Consider the following 27,912-nt stretch of genomic DNA (forward strand, 5'->3'; position numbering starts at 1 on the left):
ATATGCGGCCTTGCAACCTGCACTTGTGGCTCTGCAACCTGCATTTCTAGTCTTGGAACCTGCATTTGTGCACACTGGAGGAAGAGGGAAGAGCCTGCATTTGTGCACGTTTAAGCCACCCAGCAACCTGCATTTGTGCACGATGGAGGGTGCAGGTGGAGCGGCGCTACAAGTGCAAGATGCATGCAACAAAATAAAATTAATGTGCAGGAGGTAATGGGTGGGCGAGCGTGAGTGATGGGGGACATAATTGGTAGTAGGACCAGTCGCCCCGCGGACCTGATGACGGGGCGGGGCTCTCGCCTTGTTACGGGGGCTCACTCCTTGTTAGTGGGGCTCTGGTGTCGTTAGGGGAGCTCTAGCGAGGTTAGAAGGATGGCAGTGAAGTTCTCTTGTTAATGGAATTCCTTTGTAATTATTGAGGGTCTAATGTTGTTAGTGGGACTCTCTCTGTTAGCAGGTGCTCTAGCGTTGTTTGTGAAGTTCTCGTTTTGCTGGCAGAGCTTTTTTTAATATAGTGGAGCTCTATTTGGCCTTGTCTCATTGTTAGCGAGCTCTACCACTTTTAATGGATATCTCGTGTTGTTAATGGGTTTTAGCGTCGTTATTGGTGCTCTGATTGCGTTAATTGTTCTCTAGGGGCTCTGTTTATCTTATTAGTGAGATCGTGGGGGCTCTGTTTATCTTATTAGTGAGATCGTGGGGGCTCTCTTTATCTTATTAACGGGAGTTTGTAATTTATCTTAACGAGGTTCTCTTGTCGTTTATGTTATAACTAAGTTCTCTCTGGTGTACCGAGGCTCTTGTTTGGTTAGAGGCTCACGTTTAGTTTTCCGGTTGTTAGTATAGTTAGCTGGTCTCGAACATTGTTAACGGGTTCTAGCATTATTATCGCGACTCTAATGTGACTCATGTTGTTAGCAGTTCATTAATGGGTCTCTGTTGTTGTTAGCTTTATTATAATGAACTTCTCTTGTTGTTATCAATGATCTCCTGTCCTTGGTAGAGCTCTTGTTGTTAATAGAGCTGCATTGCTGTTAGTTGGAGCTCTTTTATATGAATTTCTCTTGTTCTTTGTTGCTCTTTTTTTGTTAATGATCATACCTTGTAGTTAGCAGACCTCTCTTGCTAGTGAGATTTCGGTTTTTAATAGGGCTCTTAATGGTGTTCTCTTGTTAGTGTCTCTTTCATTTCTTAATGTGATTCTCTTTTTTTAAATCAGTTTTTATTTGGTTGTTCGTAAGGTTATTATGTTGTTTGTGAGCTCTCTTGTTGTGTGTGAGCTCTCTTGTTGTTAGTGAGCTCTCTTGTTAGTGAGCTCCCTTCATAGTGAAACCCTTTGTTAATGGCGCTTGGGACTCTCGTCTTGTTAGCTTCACAGTGGTCTAGTGGTTACAGCAGTGACCTCCTGACCTGTGGCCGGAGACGGAGTGAGGCCCCCTTAGTCACCCAACCACAGAACGGGCACCTGACTTTAGGGTTGGGAGAGTGAATGGCGGTCGAGTGCAGTGGCGATCACGGTGCTTCATTCTGTACCGAAGAATTAGTCTACGGTGTGCTGCATTCGCCTCTGAGATCCACTTTCATGTGTTGATAGTGGAGCTCTCTTGTTGATAATGGATCGTTCTTGTTAGTGGAACTCTCTTGTTTTGAGTGGGACTTTTGTTTTGAGTGGTACTCTCGTTAGTGGGACTCACCTGTTGTTAGCGGGACTCTTGTTTTGAGTGGGACTTGTGCTGAGTAGGACTTTTTTTTGAGTGGGACTTTTGTTGTTAGCGGGACTCTTGTTTTGAGTGGGACTTGTGGTGAGTAGGACTCTTGTTTTGAGTGGGATTCTTAAGTAGGACTCTCTTGTTGTTAGTGGTGCTTTCTAAACATTTGTGGGACACTTTCTACTTACCCGGGACTCTGTTGTATCTTTGTTATCAACGATGCTATGTTGATGGTCATATAGCAATGTTATGGTCTTGTTAGCAATGTTATGGTCTTGTTAGCAATGTTTTGTTCTTGTTAGCAATGTTTTGTTCTTGTTAGTTATGTTATATTTTGTTAGCAATATTATGGTCTTGTTAGCAATGTTTTGTTTATATTAGTAATGATGTTTTTGTTAGCAATGTTATGTTCTTGTTCGTAATGTTATGTTCTTGTTAGCAATATTATGTTCTTGTTCGTATTGATGAGCTGTTGTTAGTAAGGTTGCATTATTGTTGGTAGAGTTTGTGTTTTTGTTACCCAAATTGTGTCCTTGTTAAACATGTTAGAATGTTGTTAGAAGCATTGTGTTGTTACGATCACTATATTAGCAGCAAAGTTATTGGACTATTTGTAGGGTTGTGTTGCTGTTAGGTGAGTTATGCTTTTGTTACTAGCAAGAAAGTGTTATTGTTAGGTGGATTATAATGTTGTAGCTAGCAGGGTTGTATTATTGTTGGCAAGATTACGGTGTTAGCAGGACTGGGTTGTAATTCTTGTTAGCGTAGTTGTGTAAATGATGTTAGAGAGACCTTATTTTTAAAGTTGTTAGTACGGTTATATTTTTTATGTTTTTATTAGGAATGTCTATGTTGCTTTTATTGTTATCAGAAGTCATATCATGTTACTAAATTGTTGTTAATAGAGCTTCGTTATTGTTTTTGTTGTAGTTGTTGTTAGGGATCATGCTCTCGGTCTTATTAAATGGGTTGTTTTGTTGTTTTTGTTGTTAAAGGACTATGTTTTTGTTAGCAAGGTTGTGTTGTTGTTTGGGTTACAGGAAGGTTAGATGGTGTTGTTGTAGATGTTGTTGAATATAAACTGGACTTTGTTGTTGTTGTTGGTGTTTAGGTATATAATGATTTTACTGTCAACTGGGCTATTTTGTTTTGTTATTAGTAGAACTATTGTTGTTGTTGTTGTTGTTGTTTGCAGGTCCGGGATGGTGATGCTGGAGTTATGTTGTTGTTTTTGTTAATGGGAAAATGTTTTGTTGTTTTGTTATTGTTGCTAGAAGCACCGTATTGCTGTTTTCTTTAAGCAGGAATGTCTTCTTGTTTTCAGTGATGTTGCATTCTTAATTTTTTTTGTTTATTGTTGTTGTTTTTGTTGTTAGCAGGACTACTTTGTTTTTGCTAGCGGTGTTGTTGTAGGGGTTGTGTTCTTGTTACCAGGGCTATAATAACCAAGGTGTTTTGTAGTTGTTGGGACGACTTTTGTTCTTTCTGTTATTGGGAATATGTTCTTGTTATTGGAAATGTGCTTTTGTTTTTGGAACTTTTTTTTTTTGCTTTTATCGGGACTGTGTTGTTGTTGATAGTGTAAGGAATGCGAAGGTTATTGTTATTGTTAGTTGGGGGGGTTGTGTTGTGGTTGTTGTTGTTGTGGTGGTTGTTGTTGTTATCACTAGCAGATTTCTCCTGTTCATGTTACAGTAATGGGGGCTATGTTGTTGGTGGTGAGACTGTGTTGTTGTTGTTGTTGTTATGACTGCCGTGTTGGTGTTGTTATTGTAAACAAGTCAATTTTGTTGATATCAGTGATGGCAGAACAGTTTTGCTTTTAGAAGAGCTGCGCTGTTGTTATTATGGTTGTGGTGTTGTTATCGAAATTGTTATAGTGTTATCAGTAGTGTCTTCATGTTGGTTTGATATCGGGAAAAAAACTTTTATTGGGACACTTATGTTAGTAGGATGGTGTTGTTGTTGATATAAGATCTGTCTTGTTTTTGTTGTTATTGTTGTTGTTAGCAGGATTTTGTCATTGCTAATGTGTTGTTGTTATTATTGTTTTTGTTATTTTCGATAATGCATTCCATACCTGTAGTCTCGCCGTTAATAATGTCTCACCTCCTCCTCCTCCTCCTCTTCCCTTATTATTATTTTTTCTTCGTAATGCTTTATGTTTCTAATTCCTTCCAAACACATACAGGGTTACTCAGCATCTCCCTCATCTCACTCTCATTATTATTATTATTATTATTATTATTATTATTATTATTATTATTATTATTTCAATACCTCGGTCAGGCACTATCTAAATCGTATAGCTGATCACACAACAATGTCAAGACCTTTCAAATATCCAAACTGTATTTTAGGGAATGTGTCATACTTCTCAACTTACCTGTTCAATTACGCAACAAAAAGCTCCTCCGGGAGTAGGGATAATATGTCCATATCGCCAGTCAGGGGAAAATGACTATGTTTTAAGTGACTACTCAAAAATATTACACTGATTTAAGGTGATGCATAAGAAATCACGTTATCATCATAAGAATAGCTATTAAATATATCACCACGAACTCTGCTACTATAGGGACCTGAAGGCAGCAGTCGGCCACAGGTGAGTCTCAGGGAAGCCAAGTGAGCTATGTTGATATTTTATATACTTTGTTTACCACCAGACACTGAATTAATAAAAAAAAAAACCCACACGGACGGATGGATACTATTCCCATATCACCGCCGGAGGTGACGGGAAACAGTAATAACAAGCAACGTGAGAAGATCCCTAACTGAGTTGTGATGACAGGGACATGTCTCGGTTCTCGTTTTGATACCCCCCCACAGACACACTAACGCTTAAGTTTGGTAACGTAAACTGTTATTTGTTCGAGATAGGTGTTCATGACTTTTGGGCGCTTGACCACATGGTCGGACGGACATATGGAGAGAAAGAATGCATTCCATGTGTTCTTCCCCGGGCGGCGGGTGTTCTTCCCTGGGCGGCGGGTGCTCCTCCCTGAGCGGCGGGTGTGCCTCCCTGGGCGGCGGGTGTTCCTCCCTGGGCTGGGGCGGCGGGTGCTCCTCCCTGAGCGGCGGGTGTGCCTCCCTGGGCGGCGGGTGTTCCTCCCTGGGCGGCGGGTGTGTACCAGTAAAGGTGGCCGCCCTCCAGCACGGGGCCACAACTACAGTTTGTACAATAATTGCATTAAAGGCTGAGAATTGTGTTTTTCTTGTGATAATTTAATGAAAGTTTGGTTAAGATCCACTGTTATTTATTAGTGTTGTCTGTTAACAATGTGGGACAGTTAAAGCATGGCTAATACATACACGAATACATAGACTCAAATTCATACATGCATGTGCATACTTATGTAGGTGAACCGAATTCCGTATTAGTTAGGTTCTAACTAATTAATCATTCGCTCCACCTAGAAAGTCACAAGAAATAATATAATGTAAACAGTAATATTAATCAAGAATATTCCGGGTTTTCGTCCCAGCAACACATACAGGTACACCTTCAGCAGCAATGTCTCAAGAACAAGATCCCTTCACATACACTTTCTCGCATCTTACGGTCAATACGAAAGACAAATAGCTAGACAGTTTTTGAGTCAGTTGTTTCGTTATTGTATATATATATTGCACCCCTTACTGATTAATACCGTGCTACTGTACTGTGTTTCTGGGGTGTTTAAATGTTATACTTAAGTTAGCCCTTTAATGATAAATAATTTTTTTTTGGATACTGCAATTCATTAATACTATAAGTTTCAGAACAGTTAGAAATACCTTCTCATATATCGTGATTGTAGTCAAACACTAAAAACTGTGTTTGAACTTAGAGCTCGTGCTGGGTAATTATTTTCCAGATTTGTTTTATGTTATCGGCGAACATATCGCGGGCAGCTCCTCTGTTGTTGTTGTTGTGTCTACCATCCTTCTGAGTCATGCTATTTCTTCTTCTTTCTTCCGTGTCCCTTTAATTGTTTTATTCGGGGTGGCCAGCCAATTCTAAGTGATAACGTTGCTGGGTCAAGGAGCCGCTGATTTCTATTTATTAGCCAAAATTAGAGAATTTGAGTTGTAGAATAAGTTAGAATTAAAAAGGTTAGATTTGGAATGCCAAAGGGAAGGATTAAATGTGAAACAGGTCAGTGTAAGCCAGTACTGTTCACTAGGCTACTCCCCGAGTTTAATAAGAATAATGTAGACTCGGTCTTTTCACACTTTGAGAAGTTATTGTTACAAAAGTGCCAGTCGAACAATGGGCCCTTGTACAGAGTACATTTAAAGGTAAGGCCCAAGAAAAGTTGAAGTCGTCATCAAGAGACTGCCATGATTATAAGAATGCCAAATGTACCATTTTGAAGAGTTATCCTTTGGTCCCAGAACATCATAGGGAAAAGTTCAGGTATTTAGAGAAAGATGTTAATGTTACAGTACATTGTATAGGGAGTATGCAAATGAGAAAGAGGTTATTGATTGACGGTGTAGTTTCTTGGATGTAAATGAGGATTTTAAGAAATTGAGAGAACTGTGCATATTAGAGGAATTTAAGAGGCATGAAGAGCCTAATCTAGATACTTTTTAGAAGAGAGAAGTTGAAACTTTGAAAAGGGCTGCAACTTTGTCAGGTAATTGTCTGAACCCATAAGAAAGTTTATAATACACCTGTGTTTGCTCAAACTAAGTTTCCTAGATATCCAAAATCTGACAATAAATATTCACCAAAAGTGTTAAGTGATAATGGGTTCTCTAGCTCAAATATGGTTAAAGCCAATGTAAAATCTGAAAACTATTGTAAGGAACCTACAACCTCATTAATATTTTACTATTGCCATAACCCTGGGCATACTAAACCCAATTGTAGGAAATTAACAGAAAGCCAGAGGACGCCAAATACTGTGATAAGTAAGTTTGTACCTTTGATCTTTGATGCTACATATGCTAAATATGAACCAAATATATTTTATGCCAGTTCCGACCTTTCATGACTGAAGGTTTTGTTGGATTTGAAGAAAATGCTGAATTAGTCTCTATCATCCTTTTGAGAGATATAATACTGTAGTGGAGAATATGCTACCCCTGCCTGTACACACATCCTCTACAGGTGTTTTGTTTGAAGGAACTTTATTGGTGGTTTTGGGAAATTTCTTTTGCTATTCTGTGTCCCTCATATCAAGTGTTGTAACTGGACAAATAGGCCAGAGTTAAACTGAGGTTGCTAGTTGCAGGAGTTAGTTTCGTTTTAGGAAATGATTTAGTAGGAGAAAGGGTGGTAATCAGTCTTATTGATGTGGACAACCCTTCTTGTAGATGGGTTTGATGATACTGAAGACTGGAGAGAGTCTGGGTTTGCTTCCTGCTTATACTGTGACCTGTGCCAAGGCAAGAGAATTAGCTCTTAACCATGTTAATAATTTTGCATTAAGATATGAATACTGTATACAGGGATTCTTGTCATTTTTATAGGTTCTATTCCTAAATGTCCATACATATAACGATTATGCAAATAAAGCAGCAATTTTTACCATATAAATCAATGTAACAAGGGGGGATTAGGTTTCAAGCTGGTCAAGTTAGGTTACATTTGTTGGTTAATCTGAGAGAAAAACACAAACACATACTGTAGTAATCAAAAAAACTGTACGAAGATTCTAATTTATGTACTGTATATTAATTATCTACTGTACAGTAATAAATAAAAGTTACTGGTATATGAATACAGTACTGTACTGTACTGTACTCGATATCCACAGCTCGCATGTAAACGCTCACAGGTAAACAGTGGACTGTTTTTGCATCCCGTAGCAGAGAAATACATGCACAATGAAACAGTTTCTGATAACAAACCACCACCTTGTACTATTCCTCAAATAAGAGTCCTTGACTGTGAACAACTGCAGCAGGAAGCAGTTGTTCACACTCAAGGAGAGTTAGAATTTGTTAAAAAGTGTTTTGAAATGATGGAATTACTTTTCTGTAGTACAGGGGATTAAAGTGAGAAAAAGTGTCTTGAGAATTTTTTACTTAATTCTGTTCTTCTCAGGTCATTTGTCTATTTACCTGTGGTATTGTAGTGTATCCTCATGCCTCTAGTGTAAGAACTTTAAATATATCTTTATGTTTCATTTCATAGAGAAGCATTATCGGTAAATATTTTTAATACAGTATGTTGCATTAAATAAGTTTCAAAGACTTAATAAATAAATATCAAACAAAGACATTCGTTCAGCTGATGAAAACAGTTTCCCTACACGCCTTCTGCTTGCAGATATTGTTTATAAAATTAATGTACAGTACTGTATAGACAGGTATTAAAATTGAACAGTTTATTGACCCCCATGAATTGTCGATGATATGAATACAAAATACAATTATGGTGATATCTCCGTTAGTTTGAATAATTGGTGCAGAGCTGTTCCGGGAAAGAGAGATTTTCAGGTGTGGAGATGATTTTTTTCTTTCCCAGAAAAAAAATCTCACATCCCCGGAATTTTTTCAGGTACTGGGGAAAGTTTTTCAAGATTCTACACTATGCATTTCACACGTACAGTCACTATCACACATCCTGGACTTTTTACAGGTAATGGGAAAAGATTTTTTAGAATCTAAACTACGCCTCTCGCATGGACAGACACAGAGCTGTATTTATTCATGAAAACACCACTGTACTCGTATGATATATTATAAATAAACAAAATACTGTATACTACTGTATACAATATACTGTGCTCACTAGCAGATGCTGTCGTCTTGATGATATTATGATAAAGGATGACCTGCCTTTGCCCTGTATCATCTACTACAGCAGGTGTTATTAACTGTCACTCTCCTCTCCCTCCATGAAGGAAGGATTTTACACATACTAAACATACACCTCTACACACTAGCCTACAGTAGGCATACACTTTCCACTCTGCGATGTACAGAACTGTACAGTACTTTCACATTTACTAAATGTACAGTACAGTACAGTATATGTAACTATAATCACTTTTTATGTCTTAACACCGCTTTAACACTACCGGTATATTCTTAGCTGATTGTGTCCTGGTACAGTAATGTACAGTATTGCACAACACAAATTGTATGCAAAAACAGCAGCACTTGGAGGAACAACATTGTACAATGGCAGCAGAAAGTGAAGTAAATGAACTAAGCGCATGAGCCTACAGCCTAAATTACCCAAGCAGCTTGCTCCATGGGGATGCAATCTTTGAGAGCTTCTGGAAAATTCGTTCTCGTGTCCTTAGAATTTCTCGGAAGGCTCAAAAATTCATTCTGGCTATTGGAGAGTTACGGGGATCGAAGGTTCTGGCTAATGGATAAATTACTACTCAAATAATTTGAGATTCCTATACAGGTAACTTGCATTTTACTCGCGTTTGATTTAAATGTTTTGGAATAATGCGATTGTTCAATTAATACCAAATAGTAATTTTGCACACCTATTTTTGAGATAACTCGCTCAAGACAGTTTAAATTTGCTGCGCGTATTCGCCTGGTCACCTGGCAGTGGTGTTGCGTGTGATGCTTGGTGAGGTGCTTGTATGTTATTTCTATAAAGTTGCAGTCATATCAACATCAACGATTTTAATATTATTAATAATAATAATAATTATTATAATAATGTAATAATAAAGAATATTACTACTAATGATGAAGATAATGATGATAATGAAGTGCAGCTCCTCCCAAATTACGACCTACTCAACTTACGACCACCCTCACTTACGACCTGCCTCAGTTGTACCAAAATTTGGTAAAGTTACGTATTTTCGAGTCCCAAAGTCGGTACACAGACAAAATTTTCGTTTGTAATTCACTTTAAAATGGTTGGCAAGCTTAAAAGTGAAAATTTTGTGGTGCTGAGAAGAAAAATAGCCCCATTTTAGATTTTCTATGTATTATTTAAGCATTTCCGACTTACGACCATTTCGACTTAGGACCTGGATTTGGGTCCCTAACCCCGTCGTAAGTCGAGGAGGAGCTGTAATCTGTACAACAACTGTGACGACGTCCAGCAAGCTTCCCGCGTATCGCTTTCTCAGTTCACACCAGCATTATTTTTTCTCTGCTTTCATTTGTATTGTGTGTGTCATTTTAGTGTTAAACACTGTTTTCCCCATTGAGCATGTCTGGAAAACGTCCATCTGCCTCCTCTGGGGTGTCTAAAGCTAAAATGGCACGAAAAACAATTGCAATGGATGTGAAATTAAATGTGTTCACCCACCTTCAGAGAGCAGAGCGTATGTCGGAGGTTGGCCGCGTGCTTGGTTTAAGTGAGAGCACTGTTCGTACCCTGTGTGGTATATGATGGTTCCTCTAACCTGTACCATTTACATGTATTCTTATGGAAAAATTTGTTTAATTTACGTGTTTTTTAATTAAGTGGTGATTTTCAAGAACGTAACCCCCGCGTAAAACGAGAGGTGGGTGTACAGTATATGTATGTATAACTGAATAAGGCACATGAATAATAATTTTTTGGGGGTAAAACTATGTTCGTAAGTCAGGGACCCCCTGCAAATCAGGGGTGGAGAGCGGTTCATCCGATTATTTTGCCTCACAAATTCTGGCTTGGTAATAAAACTGATGTAATTACATATAATTACTGTACTGTAAGCATACCATTCACGTCAGTTAGTGGGGAAGGTCAATCAGAAAATTTCATCAGCACCTTTGATCCATGTAGAATGAACCCTATAAAGAGTGAGCATGTTAAGAAATAGATTGATTATCTTAGAGAATGAGATAAATGAATGCAGTTATAGCAGCTGGGTGTCACTATGTTTATTAGTCCCAAAACTTGACAAAACCTTTAAGAATACAAAAATGAAAATAAAAATCAAGAGTGAGAAACGATATATGTTGTGTTGTCAAAGTAAGAGAAACAATTGAGACCCTGCAATTGTGTGTAAATGAGGCAGAAAGTCAGATCAGCAACCTGGGACTTGGTAACAATTTTTGTGATGCCATATGGCAGCAGGGCCTAACCATTAGAAAACACATTTTGTATTCTTCCAATATCTTTCCAGGCGGTAGTATCTCCCTGTTTGATAGCTGCCTACTAACTATTACCTACAATACAGTACAGGTACATTGTTATGCCTATTAAATAAAAAAAAATTTTCTCACCACCCTCCAATATCTTATTTCACCATCTTACTTCTAATATTAATGGCATGGAGGCATATACAGTACAGTGTATTGACAATGCTATAGTCAAATTGGGAAAAGCGTGTTGAATAACTAAGAGAACTCTTTGTCTCCAACAAGCTAAATTAATAGTCATCTTAACAAAATCTGACTTTTATAAAGTTCTTGTAACCTTCCTAGGTCATATAGTGGGCCATGGAACTGTTGAACCCAAGGAGGTTGAATGAATGGAGTTGGCATCTCTTGCCTCAAGTGAAGTCACTAAGCGAGAAGCACCGCCATATTGGTCAAGGCATCAGTCATAGTCAGTGTGTTCCTACAGGTCTAGTTGAGTGGACGGTATTAGGTTGCCTGCTCCAATTTTCGTCATGATGCCTACATCATGTGCAGCATACCGTATGGATGCACTGCAAGAATGAATAAGGCACTAAATGGCATAAAGTGATGTCTCTGTTAGCCAGAACAATTGGTGCAGAGTACTTCCAGGAATGAGAGATTTATGGGTAACAAGACAACTCTCTCAAAGCCAGAAAAAATCCCTCTTACCTGGAATTTTCCAGGTACTGGAAAAATTTTCTCGGAAGTTCCAAAAATTGCGCATTGCGTCATCTTTCGAACCTGGAAAGAAATCCCCCATCCCCTGAATTTTTCTGGGTACCAGAATTTTACAGAATGATGCATTATTTCATCTCTCAAAGCTGGAAAAATTCCGCCATCCCCGGAATTTTTCAGGTAGAGGAAAAATTTTCTCGTTATTTCCGGAAAATGCCCATGGTTTTCATCCCTCAAACCTGGAAAAAAAAAAACATCACCAGAATTTTCTGGGTACCTGGAAAATTTTCCAGAAAATGTGCCCCTCTGAAAATCGTTCCCAAAGACGGAATTTTCTGGAAAATTCCAGCTTTGGAACGATTTTCAGAGAAAATTTCAATTCCGGCTATCAGAGAGTTCCGGTTAAGAGGGAGATATTACTGTATTACATTTCATCGGTACAGTGAGTAGTTTCTAATACAGTACAATGTTGTTTTGAAACATATGTCATTAATGTCATTCACCTAGCAGTGGTGGTGGATGATCTGGTGAAAGGTGTTCTGTTGCAGTCAATTTTTGTGATAAAATTCAGGCATGTAGAAGAAGAGGTTGTATGTTGGTTTGGCCACACATGGGGTTATAGTGAGGTTTTGTGTGGTTGGGGCATACACTGGGTGTCTGGTTAGCTGCTTGTTTTTTTAAAACAGTAAATGTCTTTTCTAATGCCCAATAAATGAACTTGTCTTGTAAAGCTCTATCTTAGAAGGTATTTTTATTCTTTGTAATATAGGTTTCTCAAAGATGAGGCACTTCAACAGGAATGGATTCAGGCAACACAACAAGAGAATTTTGCTAAAAACACTTACGAGAAAATGGTATTGACAGAACCTCTTTATCATGTGTTCGACTTCCAAGTGGCTTCATACCTAGGGTATTTGAAGTATTCCCCAAACATCTACAAAAAAAATATGATGAAAAGGAAATATTTTAAGAAGTGTAGTGTGACGGATGTTCACATAGAATCAATTTATGAGCTTCATTTATTGGATCATCTTGCAGGACATACCGCAGCTCAAACACATTCACCTGAAAAGGATAATCTAAACAAAACTTTCAGATACTAAAAACAAACTTAAAGTTGGAAAAAAGAAAATACAGTAAACGTTTTACATCAGTCAAAAAGACGCATTATGAAGAAAATCACTTGATTTAAATAGCGTTGTATCTAGTGCTGAAAAGGAAAGCTTTGATTAGTGAGCAGAGCATAATTGTGTTAGAGAACTGTGCTGGTGGTGTTTCAGATCTGTTAATAAAACAAGTTGCTAAGCATAACAAGCATACTTCAACAGATTCGACAACTGTATATTCTGAACGGAGAAGTTTTGCTTTCACGCTGAGCTTTTATACACCTCATGCATACCTTTATGCTAGAAAAATGTTTGATACTTGTTTGCCACCTCCACCAGAACAATTCAGAAGTGATGTCAGTGTGTAGATGTCAGACCAGGGTTTAGTAAACCAACATTTGCAGCTCTCAAATTGAGAGCTAATGCAGCTGCTGAAAATGGCAGACCTGTTTTATGCTCATTAAGAATGGATAAAAGGGCACTTAGACAGCAAGTAGAACGAGATGGCAAGAAATATCATAGCTATATCGACATGGGCAAGGAGGAAATGAATGTTTTATGGTTTTAGTACTTTTGCAGTTAATGAGAGCTGGAAGTCACCAGTTGGATATTTTTTTATTGCAGGACTTGGTTCTACAGAGCGAGTTATTTAGTGCAACAATGTCTAACTAAACTTCATTCATTGGGTATTACAGTCACATCATTAACTTTTGATGGAGCAGCACAAAATTTGTCATTGATAAAGAAGTTAGGTTGCAATTTCGGTTACAGTATTATACTGTAATATCAAATGGTTTCCACACCCAGTTATGAAGCATCCAATTTGTGTATTTCTCATTGCTTGTCATATATTAAAGCTTCTTAGAAATTCTTTCACTGATAAAAGAATCATTCATTGAAGGCCAGGGTAGTTATCTCAAATGGGAATATGTTGATCAGCTGCACAAACTACAAGAGTGTGAAAGATTACATCTAGGCAATAAACTGAAAAGTGCACACACAGCATGGCTCAAAATAATTATTATCAAGTTAGCAGTGTAGTTACTAAGTGAATCTGTTGCAAAATTTATGCAATTTGTCTTGATGAATAGATCCCTGAATTTATGGGATGTGAAGCAACTATTAATTTCATTTCAGTTTTTAATACCTCTCTTTGATATACAGGTACTACCCTGTACTTAATTCTAGAAATTTATATTCTACAAGCTATAAATGCCCAATTCAAGATAAGAATGCTATTGAAGTTGCATAGTTTTTGAAAGAAACTGAAACCTACATTGTCCCAGAAACTTACTGATGGCCAGCCTTTGTTGAAGTATAATTGGAAAACTGGCTTTGTTATTTGCATTCACAGTTTGTAAAATATGTATAAAAATTTGGCTGCATGTCCTGATCCCCCTTTAAACTTTCTAATGACATTCAAAATGAGTTTAGATAATATTGAACTGTTTTTTGGTTGAGTTAGAAGTATGGCAGTCTGTAATACTGTAATAACCCAATGCGTAGACAATTTACTGCTGCATATAAAAAACTCTGCAAAGGCGATGAACACTACTCTTGCTAAAAAGAGTCCTAGATAATGAATGTGAGCCTGCACTTAATCCAGATGATGATACTGTACAGTATTTATATTCTAAATGATGACCATTTATTACCCTGCTCCAACAACATAGTTGCATATATTGCTGGCTTTGTCAAATACAGTACAATATAATAAAAATAAAAAATTGCATTGTGATAGCATTATGTATTCCTTGATTAATTTTAAATCCAAATGGGGCCTAATTTTCCCATCAGCTGATTTCATCGACATATGTGTTTGCTGTGAAAAGTGTTTAGACAAGAGATAGCAGTTATTAAAAATTCTGATATGACATTAACAAGCATGGTTTCTGACAAACTTGTTTTCTCAGTGCAAGTGAACCGCACTTGTAAAGGCAATCTTGTCCAGTTTATTGGAGCTTATGCTTGAGATCCATCCGTTAGAAACTCATGTTTTTATTAATTAAAGTCGTTGCAGAGAAGTACCTGCAAGTGAGGTATGCATACACAGACAAACAATTCACAGCAAAATTACAGGCTAAAATTATAATGAAGAGGCAAGAAATGTACACAGTACTGGACTAAACTAATACAGGTACTGTTTAGTGGCTGGCCAGTAGAACTGTAAATTTTACCTTCATGTATTCACCTTATTTACCTAGCAGTGGTCATGTCGAGTGAAAAGAGGCCAGTGGACTGTGTAGGATCCCTCCATTATTCTTGATAATTTTGTCAAGGGCTATTTTAAAGCCCATACTGTTCTTAATTACAAACTTGGCCTGGTACACTGTTCTATAGGTCTACCGCCTTCTGTATGAAAAGTATTTCCTTTTACTAAACTGTATTCGATATTCGTTCTGCATTGATAACTTGGTGAGCTTGTAGTTATGTCCTCTGGTGTTGGTGGTGTGTGACATCATAAAGAAATGCCCCAAATTCATGTTTTCCATCCCTTTCACGATTTTGAATGTTTCAACGAGATCTGTCGTATTGTGCCCTGTCTGAAGGTTTGTTAGGCCTAAGGCCCTCAGTCTACTTCGATAATCAAGATGACATAATTCGGAAATCATCTTAGTCACTCTGTGTTGCACTTTTTTTAAGGATGTTCGATCTTTCTGGAGGTAGGGTTTCCATGACTGTATACAGCAATCCAGACTGGGACGTACTTGAAATTTGTACAGTTGAAGGAGCATTTTCTTCTCTTTGTACTCAAAGGTACACTTTATGATCCCTAAGTCTCGTCTTGCTTTCCTCACTGCTGTCACACTTGTTGCGTCGCCTTCAGCGAATGATGTTTCAGTGTCAAAATTTTTCTCCTTATTGACAGTATCCATTAAGTGTTATTAACAGAATAGTTGTGCTTAGGGTTGCTGTATCCTACGTGTAGGGTCTGTATGTTTTATTAATATTAAAGAGCATTTGCCAGTCCCGAGACCACTTGAACAGCTCATTCAGCTCTGCATTGTTGCGACATCGTCTTGACTTGCTACCTACCCAAATATCTTCATGTTGTCCACAAACTTGACAATGTGGCTCAAAATATTTTCATCTATGTTGTTTATGTAGATCACAAATCAAGTGGATCCAAGAAAAGAACCTTGTGGTACTCCACTGAGAGTACTGTACCACTATGTCATGTTTACCTATTCTGTAATACATTTTAAAATTTTAGGAGAATTTTTGTTTGAACCTGAGTTAATTAATAATCATAAGTGTTTTAAGTAACAACTCAGTAATGTACAATGAACGAACAAAAACAAATTGAAATAAAAAATATTTACCATCAAAGTCACAAACAAACAGACACTTTCAGAGAACACATTCACCACTACAGTACTTCTCTTTTTACTACAGGTATTTCATATGTACAGGTATATCAAGTCAAATTACATCAAACAGTTAAAGCAACAGATAATATTGACAATTTTATAAAGAGAAGAATTAAGTGTAAACACTACTGTATGTATTCACGTAAGGGTGTTGTAGAAGACGGAAGTTACGGGAATTTGTTCTTGTTCTTAACAATTGTATTTGTTAGGAATTTATATCTTATGTTCTTTTATATGTTATTGGTTTTAATGTTGTTGTTGTTGTTGTTGGTGTTATTGATTGTGATGACCTTGGTTATTTTATTGTATTTAATCTTTTTCTTGTTGCATTTTGTTATTATTGTTGTAATTTGTGGTTTTTTGGAGTTGCTGTTGTTATTGTTATTATTATGTTGTTGTTGTTGTTGTTTTTGAATGCATTGATAATTTTTTTGTTGCACTATTATTATTATTGTTATTTTTTCAATGATATTTATATGATTTAGTGTAGTGTTACATTCATTATTTTGGTCAGTGTTGTTGTTGTTGATCATGGTCTTCTTCTTCTTCTTCATCTTTGTCTTCTTCTTTTCTTCTTTTTCTTTGTCTTCTTTTTCTTCTTTTTCTTCTTCTTTTCTTCTTATTTTCATATTTTTCTTATTTACTTCCTCGTTTCTTCTTTTCTTCTTTTTCTTTTAGTTATTATTGATGTTGTGGTTATTTTTATTCTAGTTCTTGTTGCTTTTGTTTATTGCTGTTGTTTTTCACATTGTTGTTATTTTTGTTTTCTGAATTGTTTTCAATTTCTTTCACCATTGCAGTGCTTTTTGTTACTGTTCAGATCATTGTTATTTTTTATTTGTTTGTTTAAATTTTTTCATTATTATTAAAGTTGCTTATTTGTTGTCATTGTTGTTGTTGATGTTGTTTTTGTTGTTGGTGTTGTTGTCAATGATACTGGGGTTCCAATGTCGACCAGTTTGTTCACTGATAATATATTATTTTAATGTTTTGATGTGTTTTATTTGTGGGGATGGTGGTAGTGGTTGTTGTTGTGGTGGTGATGGTGGTAGATGGCTGTATTGTTGTTGTAGTCAGTGGTGATAGTGGCTACAATGATGTTGTGGTGATGGTAATTCTCACAGTAGCAGTAATAACCACCGTGGATTTGCTTGTAGTGGACATGGTACTTGTAGCGGTATATCCTGGTGCTGATGATCGCTCCCGCAGGATGGTGGTGATAGTTGTACTAGTTGTTGTTGCCGCTGCCATTGTCACGGTGATATCCTGTTACTTACGGTTGAGTGGACAATGTCTTTCAAAGTCTCCTCGATAAATACTGACGACACGTACCTTTTTCTTCTTACAAGGTTGTCCACTGATCTTGTTGGGTGGTGGGGGTGAGGGAGGTTATTGGAAGGGGCATTGATTGAATGGGGAGGGTGTGGGTAAGTGGGGGCGAATGGAGAGGGTATGAGTGGTGGGGAGTGATTGAATGGAGATGTCTGAGTGGAGGTGTGTGGGCGTGAGTGGGTGTGAATGGTGGTGTGGAGTTGTTGGGCGTGAGTGGGTGTAAATGGTGGTGTGGGGGTGTTAGTGAAGATGTGTGGACGTGAGTGAAGGTGTGTGGATGTGAGTAAAGGTGTGTGGGTGTAAGAGAAGGTGTGGGGGTGTAAGTGAAGGTGTGGGGGTATGAGTAAAGGTGTGTGGGTGAAGGTATGTGTAGGTGTGGGTGCAATCGTAGTATTTGAGTATGGGGAGGAGGGGGTGATTGGTTAAGTGGAGGGTGTGTGAGTGGGACGTAATGGTGAGAAGGTGAGGTGGTTGGGGGGTGTTGATGGAGGAGTTTTGGGGGTGGAGGTATAGGGAGGATATGGGGAATGGAGGAGGGGGTAGATGGGAAGGGAGGGGACGACACACTACAGACAGCATCCTTCATGCCATATCTATCTTCCTCTCCCTCTCTTTAACCCTCTTTCCTCTTCTCTCTCTCTCTCTTCATTCGTCTCCTTCCTATTATCTTTATTCCTCGTTTTATCGGTCTCCCGCCGTCTATTACTCTTCCTCCCTCAGTTATTCTCCCTGCCTCAATTATTCTCCCTGCTGTTATCCCTCTCCTCTCGTTGATTACTTTCCCTCCCTTAATTAACCTCCCAGTCATATTTAATCTCCCTTTCTTAATTACTCGACCTCCCTTAATTATCTCCCTCCATTTTTCCTTTTCCCTCTTTATTAACTTCCTTTATCAATTATCCCCTTTACCCTCTCATTATCCCTCTCCATATCTTTATTTCTTTGATTTTCACTCTAGTTACCACCCCCTCTTCCCCTTCGCCTCTCACCCTAGTTACCACCCTCCTTCCCCCCTCCCCCCCCCTAGTTGCCACCCTCCTTCCCCCTCTCCCCTAGTTACCATCCTCCTTCCCCCTCTCTCTCCCCTAGTTACCTCCCCTCCTCCCTAACCCCCTAGTTACCATCCTCCTCTCCCCTTGTTAACACTCCCCTTCCCTCACCCCCTAGTTACCACCCACCCTTCCCCCTCCCATCACCCTGTGACCTTGTCCGCCCCCAACCTGTGTCCTCCACCCTGTCTGTCTCCTTCTCCCTCTCATCTATCTCTCCCTTTTCCTTCTCCCTTGTTCCTTTCCCCTTCTCATTCTTCTTTGGCTATCCTCCTTGTCCTTCTTACCGTGTCTCTCTTATCTCTCTCACTTTGTCTCTCCTCCATGTGTTTTTCCCTAATCTTTCTCACCTCGTCTCTCTCTCTCTCTCTAGTCTCTCACCTTTACCCTTTCCCTTTGTCTTTCTCAACCAATTCGTCTTTCTCTTCCTCACATCCTCTTTCCCTCTCTTCACTTTCCCATCTCTAGTTTCTCAATTTGCACTTCCTTTCTTACTCTTCCTCGTCTCTCCTTCCTCTCCTTCCCCATTCCCTCTCCCTGTTCCTTTATTCTCTTACCTTTCCTACACCTCATTTCATTCTGTCTACTCTCTTTATCCTTTCTCTCGCCTTCCTCTCTTTTTCCTCCTCTCTCTCCATCCTTCCTCCTCTCTTTCTTCTCTTTCTTGTTTCCTCTTCAGTTTCCCCTCTCCTCTTGCCTCCTCATTCTCCCCTCGTGGTTCTTCCTTTTTCCTCTCCTTCTACCCCCTCGTTCCTCTTCTTTTCTTCCCTTCTTTCCCCCTCCCTCCCCTCCCTCTTCCTCCATCTCTCTCCTCCCGACCTCCCACCTTACTTCCCTTTCTTCCTCCTCTCTTCTCCTCTCCTACCTCTCTCTCCCCCTCACTTCATCCTTTATCTCCCTTCCTCATTCTCCCTCCCTCTCCCTTCCCCCCTCTCTTTTCCTCCTTCCTTCCTTCTCCTCTCTTCCTCCTTCTCCCTCCTTCCTCTTTCTCCCCCTTCCTCCTCCTCCCCCCTTCCTCCTCCTTTCCTCCCTTCTACCCCTCCCCTCCTCCTCCCCTCCCTCCTCCCATGGGTGTGTGAGGGTGGTTGGTGAGGAAAGTCCTCAACTCCCTCAGCGCCCTCCCGCAGTCTCTCGAGAGTGTCTCCCCCACCCCCTTCACCGCCCCTCACCCTCTCCCTCCTTCTCCCCCTCCTCCATCTCCACCTCATTTCCTCCCTTCCTTCTTTATATTTCTCCTCCTTCGTTCCTTCCCTCTTCTCTTCCTCCACCGCCCTTCCTCCTTTCCTCTCCCTCCCTTTCTTCTTCCTCCCCACCCTCTCCCTATCCTAACCTAATCTAACCCAATCTAACTTATCGTTAGGTTAAATTAGCTTAGGTTGGGTTAAATTAGAATGTTTTGGTTTGGTTCGATTGGGCTTGGTTAGGTTTAGTTAGATTAAGTTAGGTTGGGTTAAGTTAGACTGTTTTGGGTTGGGTTAAGTTAGACTGTTTTGGGTTGGGTTAAGTTAGACTGTTTTGGGTTGGGTTAAGTTAGACTGTTTTGGGTTGGGTTAAGTTAGACTGTTTTGGGTTGGGTTAGGTTGGGAAAGGGAGGCTGGACAGTGACAGGGGGTATAGTAGCCTAGGGTGAATGTAATTGGAACGACAGTCTGTACATACATGGAATAAATACAGGAAACCTTACCATATATTTCTCTAACCATGATATGTGTGTGTGTGTGTGTGTGTGTGTGTGTGTGTGTGTGTGTGTGTGTCAGCTAGATCGTTGGTTGGTAAATAAAGATCCGGGAGAATGAAAGTCACACATCAAATTTGCCTTATGAAGTAATTATTAAATCTGGTAAACTAAGTAAAAAAAAAACTGAAAAATAAAATATCTAATGTTGTTTAAAAAAAATATTGGCATAGTATCAAATTGTTCACAAACTCACAGAACAAGTTTTAGTCTAAGACGATATAAACATACATTTTATACAATTACAAAACAATATTCAATAAATGACTCAAAATATATCAATATAATGAAAAATCTGAAATAGATTTAAAGCTGTACATTTGTTATATACGGAGCATCACAGAGGGAAACTATACATAGAGAGAAATTAACTAAATGAAAATAAATAGTAACTCGATAATAATACGTTTAATCCGACATTTTAAACTCCTACTTGTGATCCTTTATACAATAATATAAACAATCAGCTGACGACTTATAAACTTTATTACAGGAGTCTTCGGCCAAATGACTCACTAGGCAATTTTCATGATTATCATCCACTTGACTGATCATGCAAAGAAACCATTAATTCCACCATGATTACTAGCACTGCTAATACCTGTACAAAAAATAACTACTTGCAAAAGGTGACATAATGCTCCTGGAATTGTCGTTATTTGTTACCTTGGTCTGTGAGTATTCTTTAAATATTACCCTTAAGACACAGTAATATTAACTTGTGTTGTCCTACTGTAGGCTAAGTACACAGGTTCGTCTATGTCACCACCATCACATACGAAAGACATCAATGTACACTTTTTTTTTAATGGCCTCCAGCCTCCCCCAATAGCCACTCGTTCGCCACCATTTTATTACCTTAATATTAAATATCCTAATGTACACACCTACCACTATTTTATTTTTATTGTTATCTAATGCCTCAGTCAACCATCCTCTGCTATTCTTCGTTCCGCCCAGGTCTCTCTTTTTTTTCATTATATCTATCCACCTTATTCTTAATCTGTCTCTCATTCTACCTTCCATATCCATCATCTACGTTCTTCTTGTCAGCCTCTCTTCTTCCCTTCTCCTGTGTACGTATCCTCCTCTACCTATACAGATTGCCCCCTCTCTCGGTCGCCTTCACATTCCCATACCACATCAATTGCGTTGTCATGATTATTTTATTCCAATATCTCATCTGCCAAGTTCATATCACCTTAGTACACACTCAGTCCTGACTCCATTCTATTCATCAGAAACTTTTTGAGCATATAAATCTTCCTTACGTCTTTGAACTCCCATAGTGTGTGTGTCAGACTGTGTAAGAACTCCCATAGTGTGTGTCAGACTGTGTAAGAACTCCCATAGTGTGCGTCAGACAGTTTACCACTGCTGGCCTTAGTCTTAATCTATAGAGGGATCTTCACGTCCAATAATGCGAGTCTTTTTTCTTGTCGTCTCCTTGTACTCTCTCTACTTACTCTTCCTATTAGATAATGAAGGGTTTTATGACCTCATTTGTTGCTTTTCCTTGTTTTCTATTTTTTTTGTCTTTATTGAATATTTCTCTTCTCTGGTTTACCCACAACCTGTAGTTCTTCTTCAGTCATATAGTGATGGTACAGCAACGGAGTTATTCCCTCTCACTATTCCGCTGACACTTTCCCCATTACAGTTTCCTCTTGGCAACTTCCCCACTACAACACTCTTTTGACAACTCGGCATCTTCCCATTTATGCTTTCCTTTAGGCAACTCCTTGGCACCTCTCCCCTGGCACTTCCCTCCCCAGTACCTTCCCTTGACACCTCCCTGGCACCTTCTGGCACCCCCCCCCCTTCTTGGTGTTTACCGGTCCTTGTAAAAGCTTACGAGAAACTGTTAATGTGTTGTAGGTACTTGTAGGTGTCTGGATATTGTGATGGATGGTTGAAAGTTGTTGGAGGAATCTGTAAACATATAATGAGGCATAAGATGCATTAACCCCTTGAGTATGATGCCATTGTATTTAAGGGTTTAAGTCATTACACTTAAGGGTTTAAATCATCGTACTCCTGAGGTTAATATTTGTATTAATTTTTTTTAGCCTTATTTTTGTTATACTATTCCACATAATTTCCAGTATTTGGGTAAACACTTTCAGTATTATTTTCACCAACATTTCATTAATTTTCCAGTATCCCATATAACATTCCAGTATTCCAGAAAACATTCCAGTAATCTAAATTGTTTTCTAGTTTTCCAAAGCTATTTCATCATTCCAGATTGTTTGGCAGATAGGTGGTGGTGTCCCTAGAGGTGAGTCAGTTTTGATGGTGTGTTGTTCCAGCATGTGATAAAAACATTCATGGGAACATATTTACTCGAAGTCTGGCTCGTTATTGATGATTCAGGGAGAGATGTGGTGATCGGTGGTCCCGGGATAATGTAGGAGGTCCCCAGATAATGTTGGTGATTCTGGGATAACGATGGTGGTCCCGGGATAACGATGGTGGTCATGGGATAACCATGGTGGTCCCAGGATAACGATGGTGATCCCAGGATAAAGATGGTGGTCCCAGGATAAAGATGGTGGTCCCAGGATAATGATGGTGGTCACGGGATATATATATATATATATATATATATATATATATATATATATATATATATATATATATATATATATATATATATATATATATATATATATATATATATATATATATATATATATATATACACACATGCCTTCCCTAGTATTAATGGGTTCCTGTTTGATGGAGGCTTCAGTACTATAGGTCAACATATACACATTTTCCAGCTGTGCTGCACACTGCTGTTCAGTAAACCATTAAAAAACTGGTTGTTTGTTGTATATCATTCTTTTTATAATTTTTTACCCTTTCATCTACGAGCATGGCAGTCTTTTTACATTAAGCCTCAGCTGTACAAAAACTGTTTCCCGTTTTCCGCTCTCTCCCTCTCTCTGTCCCGCTATCCCTCTGTCTCTCCCTCCCTGTCTCTCTCTCAATCTCTCCCTCCTCTCCCCCCCTCATTGACGAGCTCTGGTGGACCACTGCTGCCTGCACGTCAAACACAACTCTACTGAATCACCGTGTACCATTGTTTCATGCTAGGCCACCACACCACACCGTGCCACACCACACCTCACCGCACCACACCACACCACACCACACCACACCACACCGTGCCACACCACACCACACCCTGTTATATACCCTGAAGCAACAGACGCTCTACCAACACACACACACACACACACACACACACACACACACACACACACACACACACACACCCACCCTGAGGCAACACACTCTACCAAGACACCCAATCAAAACACACAGGCAACACATCTACCAAGACACCCTAATCAAAACACACACACACACACACACCCTGAGGCAACACACTCTACCAAGACACCCTAATCAAAACACACACACACCCTGAGGCAACACACTCTACCAAGACACCCTAATCAAAACACACACACACACACACACACACACACACACCCTGACCGTAGAGCAAGAGTGATGAGCGCGCGGCTGCTGGCGGTACATGTCCCAACTGGGCTGCATATTTAACGGGTCCACATATTTAATGCAGCCAGTGTATGCATATTTCCTGGAGTGGCCCAGATACTGAGGCGGGGCTCTCAATGTTGCATCATAGAGCACTGTTTTTTAATTGTGGCCAGAAAACAGGACCAGTGCACCTTCCTCCTCACCCCCATGTCTTTGTTAGATGTGTGTGTGTGTTTGTAAGGATGTGTTGTTTTTGTTGTGGTTGTTTTGATTGGTCTGATTCTTGGTGATGTTTAAGTCTTCTTCGTCTTTTTTTTCTTCCTTTTCGGTGTGTGTGTGTGTGTGTGTTTGTTTGTTGTGTGTGTGTGTGTGTGTGTGTGTGTGTGTGTGTGTGTGTTGTATTTCATTTACTGTTCCTCTCTTCTGTGTGTCTGTTTTCATTTAAATTTATTTTTTACCTCCACTATTTATTACACCGTTTGTTTCTCTCCATTCTTTACTGTTGAATTATTTTAGTTTCTTAATTGTGTTTTGCTAATTCGTGTTGTTTATCCTCCTGGTGTGCTTCTGTTAGCTGTCACTGTTGCTCATTCATGCTTTACTCGCTGGATTGGGCTATTTACTCTTTCTTCCTCACCGATTTTACCCTCGATTTTAACCCGATTTTGAATTATCAATATTTAAGTAAAGAACCCAGACTATACCTCTCCCCGTGTTAGTTCAGCGTGTGAAAATATATTGTTGATATTGAACGTACTAAATATTGTGAAATTTAAGATGGCGTTTTAAATATTTTTTTTATTTTTTTATTTTATTATTAGATATTTTGGATATTTTTTGACTTTGTTTACACGCACTACACACACACTGCTTTATCTCCTGTTCTTTGTTATTATAACTATCAATGTATCTTTAGTTTTATCTTATTATTTACATATTTGTCCGGATTATGACATATTACACATTTATTTATTTATATAATAAGTGTTTAAAATATAAGGGGATTTTCATTCATTAATTATATTGTCAATGTTATTTACAGCTTATCATGTTCACATTCGCTACTGAAGTTATTTTATGATCATTTATGTGGACTGGATCAATAATAACTCCATGTTGTGTTGTTGTCTCTGAGATGAACAGTGGATATTTTGGACACGTTGTTCTCTTATTTATCTTCAACACACTCAAGTTCTTCAATAAGACAGGGGCTTTAACTGTAGACTCAATGCTTTAGGAATAAGATGGAAAGAAAAGAGCCAGAGTTAGATAATGTTTAAGCCAGCTTCTGTGGGTTATGTGCGTGTGTCATTTCATCATTTAGTAGTGTTGTAAAGTGTCATTCCTTATCTAACATGACCTCGTGAGGGGAAGAGAAAGTGACTGGCGGCTTGCAGCGAAGACCAGCAGGAACTAGTGACATGATAAACCAACAAAGTCAGGGTCAAGTTGTACGTCTGTTTGTCTGGTGCAAAAATTTGTCTTCCAGTCATGGTGAAGCTGAGTTACACTGGAGGTAATAGCTGATTAAAAGGTTTATATTTCAACTGAAGATGTTTTGGCCAGGTATAGATCACCTTTTCGTTTTATGGCTACAACTTAATGGAAATGAATTGAGCCGCAGTGTCAAATTATTGAACACCCGAACACTACCCCTGACATCAGCTGCAGTGTCCAGTCATTAAACACCCTGACACGACACCTGAGATCAGCTGCAGTGTCCTGTCATTAAACACCCTAACACGACACCTGAGGTCAGCTGCAGTGTCCAGTCATTAAACACCCTAACACTACACCTGAGGTCAGCTGCAGTGTCCTGTCATTAAACACCCTAACACTACACCTGAGGTCAGCTGCAGTGTCCTGTCATTAAACACCCTAACACGACACCTGAGATCAGCTGCAGTGTCCTGTCATTAAACACCCTAACACGACACCTGAGATCAGCTGCAGTGTCCAGTCATTAAACACCCCAACACTACCCCTGACATCAGCTGCAGTGTCCAGTCATTAACACCCCAACACTACCCCTGACATCAGCTGCAGTGTCCAATTATTACACTTAACACTACACCTGAGGTCAGCTGCAGTGTCCAGTCATTAAACACCCCTAACACGATACCTGAGATCAGCTGCAGTGTCATTAAACACCACGACACCTAGATCAGCTGCAGTGTCATTAACACCCTAACACTACACCTGAGGTCAGCTGCAGTGTCCAGTCATTAAACACCCTAACACTACACCTGAGGTCAGCTGCAGTGTCCAGTCATTAAACACCCTAACACTACACCTGAGGTCAGCTGCAGTGCCCAGTCATTAAACACCCTAACACTACACCTGAGGTCAGCTGCAGTGTCCAGTCATTAAACACCCTAACACTACACCTGAGGTCAGCTGCAGTGTCCAGTCATTAAACACCCTAACACTACACCTGAGGTCAGCTGCAGTGTCCTGTCATTAAACACCCTAACACTACACCTGAGGTCAGCTGCAGTGTCCAGTCATTAAACACCCTAACACTACACCTGAGGTCAGCTGCAGTGTCCTGTCATTAAACACCCTAACACTACACCTGAGGTCAGCTGCAGTGTCCAGTCATTAAACACCCTAACACTACACCTGAGGTCAGCTGCAGTGTCCTGTCATTAAACACCCTAACACTACACCTGAGGTCAGCTGCAGTGTCCAGTCATTAAACACCCTAACACTACACCTGAGGTCAGCTGCAGTGTCCTGTCAGCTGCAGTGTCATTAAACACCCTAACACTACACCTGAGGTCAGCTGCAGTGTCCTGTCATTAAACACCCTAACACTACACCTGAGGTCAGCTGCAGTGTCCAGTCATTACACACCCTAACACGACACCTGAGGTCAGCTGCAGTGTCCAATTATTAAACACCCTAACACTACACCTGAGGTCAGCTTTGTGTTGTGTGAGTGGCCATTTTGCTTCCTTACACAGTCAAAATCAATCAATTCGGAGTTGACTAGTATTCTATTTCTCTTGTGTACAGTGCATTATGAACATCAACTGAACACTTTCCACCAACAAGCACCCCATGCACCCAGGTAGTTGACAGATCGAAATTGACATCACCATTCAATTTCTTGTGGTCGTTTTAGGTGAGCAAGATGTCATCATTCTCCCTATCTATCACGCGCCGTGTGTACATATAAAGATGAATTCACCTTAAATGCAGTTGGTGAAAATCGTATCTAAAAATGGTGTCTATTTTTTTTTTCTTTTTAATGGACTTTTGTTACGCGTGGCGATGTACACATGTTGAAAATTGTGTATGTGTGTAAAGTTCAAGTCCAGTGACCCTTATGTTGGTGTGGGGTGTCATGTAAGGAGATGTGAGGTAATGTGTCATAAGGGGGTGTTGAAGGGTGTGGTGTCGTATGAGATATCGAAGGGTGAGGTGTCATGAGCCTAGTGATATCAGAAAGAATACCAGATGATGTGTCATACAGGGTGTCATGTGTCATAATCACCTCGTGGTACAGTAGATGTCAACACGTACCAAATCACGAACATTTCACAGTAGCTTCTCTAACGCGAGTGTCGACAACAATTACAGGCAGGAGTATTTAAAATTTTAATATAACAATAATAATATATCCAAACTACGTCATTAAACCAAACTTTTTTTTTTTGCCTACGTGAGATTCCAACTTCATTTTTCTGTTCTGGTTTCAGGGTTTAAGTTCATCATACTCCAAGGGTTTAAGTTCATCATACTCCAAGGGTTTAAGTTCATCATACTTCAAGGGTTTAATTTCATCATATTCAAGGGTTTTAATTCATCATACTCAAGGGTTTTAGTTCATCATACTCAAGGGTTTTAATTCATCATACTCAAGGGTTTTAGTTCATCATACTCAAGGGTTTTAGTTCATCATACTTCAAGGGTTTAAGTTCATCATACTCTAAGGCTTTAAGTTCATCATACTCCAAGGGTTTAAGTTCATCATACTTCAAGGGTTTAAGTTCATCATACTCCAAGGATTTAAGTTTATCATACTCCAAGGGTTTAAGTTCATCATACTCCAAGGGTTTAAGTTCATCATACTCAAGGGTTTAAGTTCGTCATATTCCAAGGGTTTAAGTTCATCATTCTCAAGGGTTTTAGTTCATCATACTCAAGGGTTTTAATTCATCATACTCAAGGGTTTTAGTTCATACTCAAGGGTTTAAGTTCATCATACTCAAGGGTTTTAGTTCATCATACTCAAGGGTTTTAGTTCATCATACTCAAGGGTTTTAGTTCATCATACTCAAGAGGTTCAGATATCTTCCACACTGAACTAAAAACAAAATGATTTAGATGATTAAGTCATCGTAGTGAAGAGGTTAACTTTACACACACACACACACACAC

At 39.2% G+C, this 27,912-nt stretch overlaps 1 protein-coding gene across 1 annotated transcript in view; it reads left to right on the plus strand.

Annotated features, from left to right (window-relative positions):
• Positions 1–5,657: 5,657 nt before the first annotated feature.
• Positions 5,658–27,912, plus strand: part of LOC121857201 (ATP synthase subunit s, mitochondrial-like) — a 75,506-nt gene continuing 53,251 nt past the window's right edge. Inside the window, exons 1-2 of the mRNA XM_042353148.1 lie at positions 5,658–6,114; positions 22,258–22,291. The gene's annotated coding sequence lies outside the window, so the exon portion shown is untranslated. The remainder of the gene's footprint in view (positions 6,115–22,257; positions 22,292–27,912) is intronic.

The sequence above is a fragment of the Homarus americanus genome, unplaced genomic scaffold (genome assembly GCF_018991925.1).
Source record: "Homarus americanus isolate GMGI-L3 unplaced genomic scaffold, GMGI_Hamer_2.0 scaffold20465, whole genome shotgun sequence".
Lineage (NCBI taxonomy): Eukaryota > Metazoa > Arthropoda > Malacostraca > Decapoda > Nephropidae > Homarus > Homarus americanus.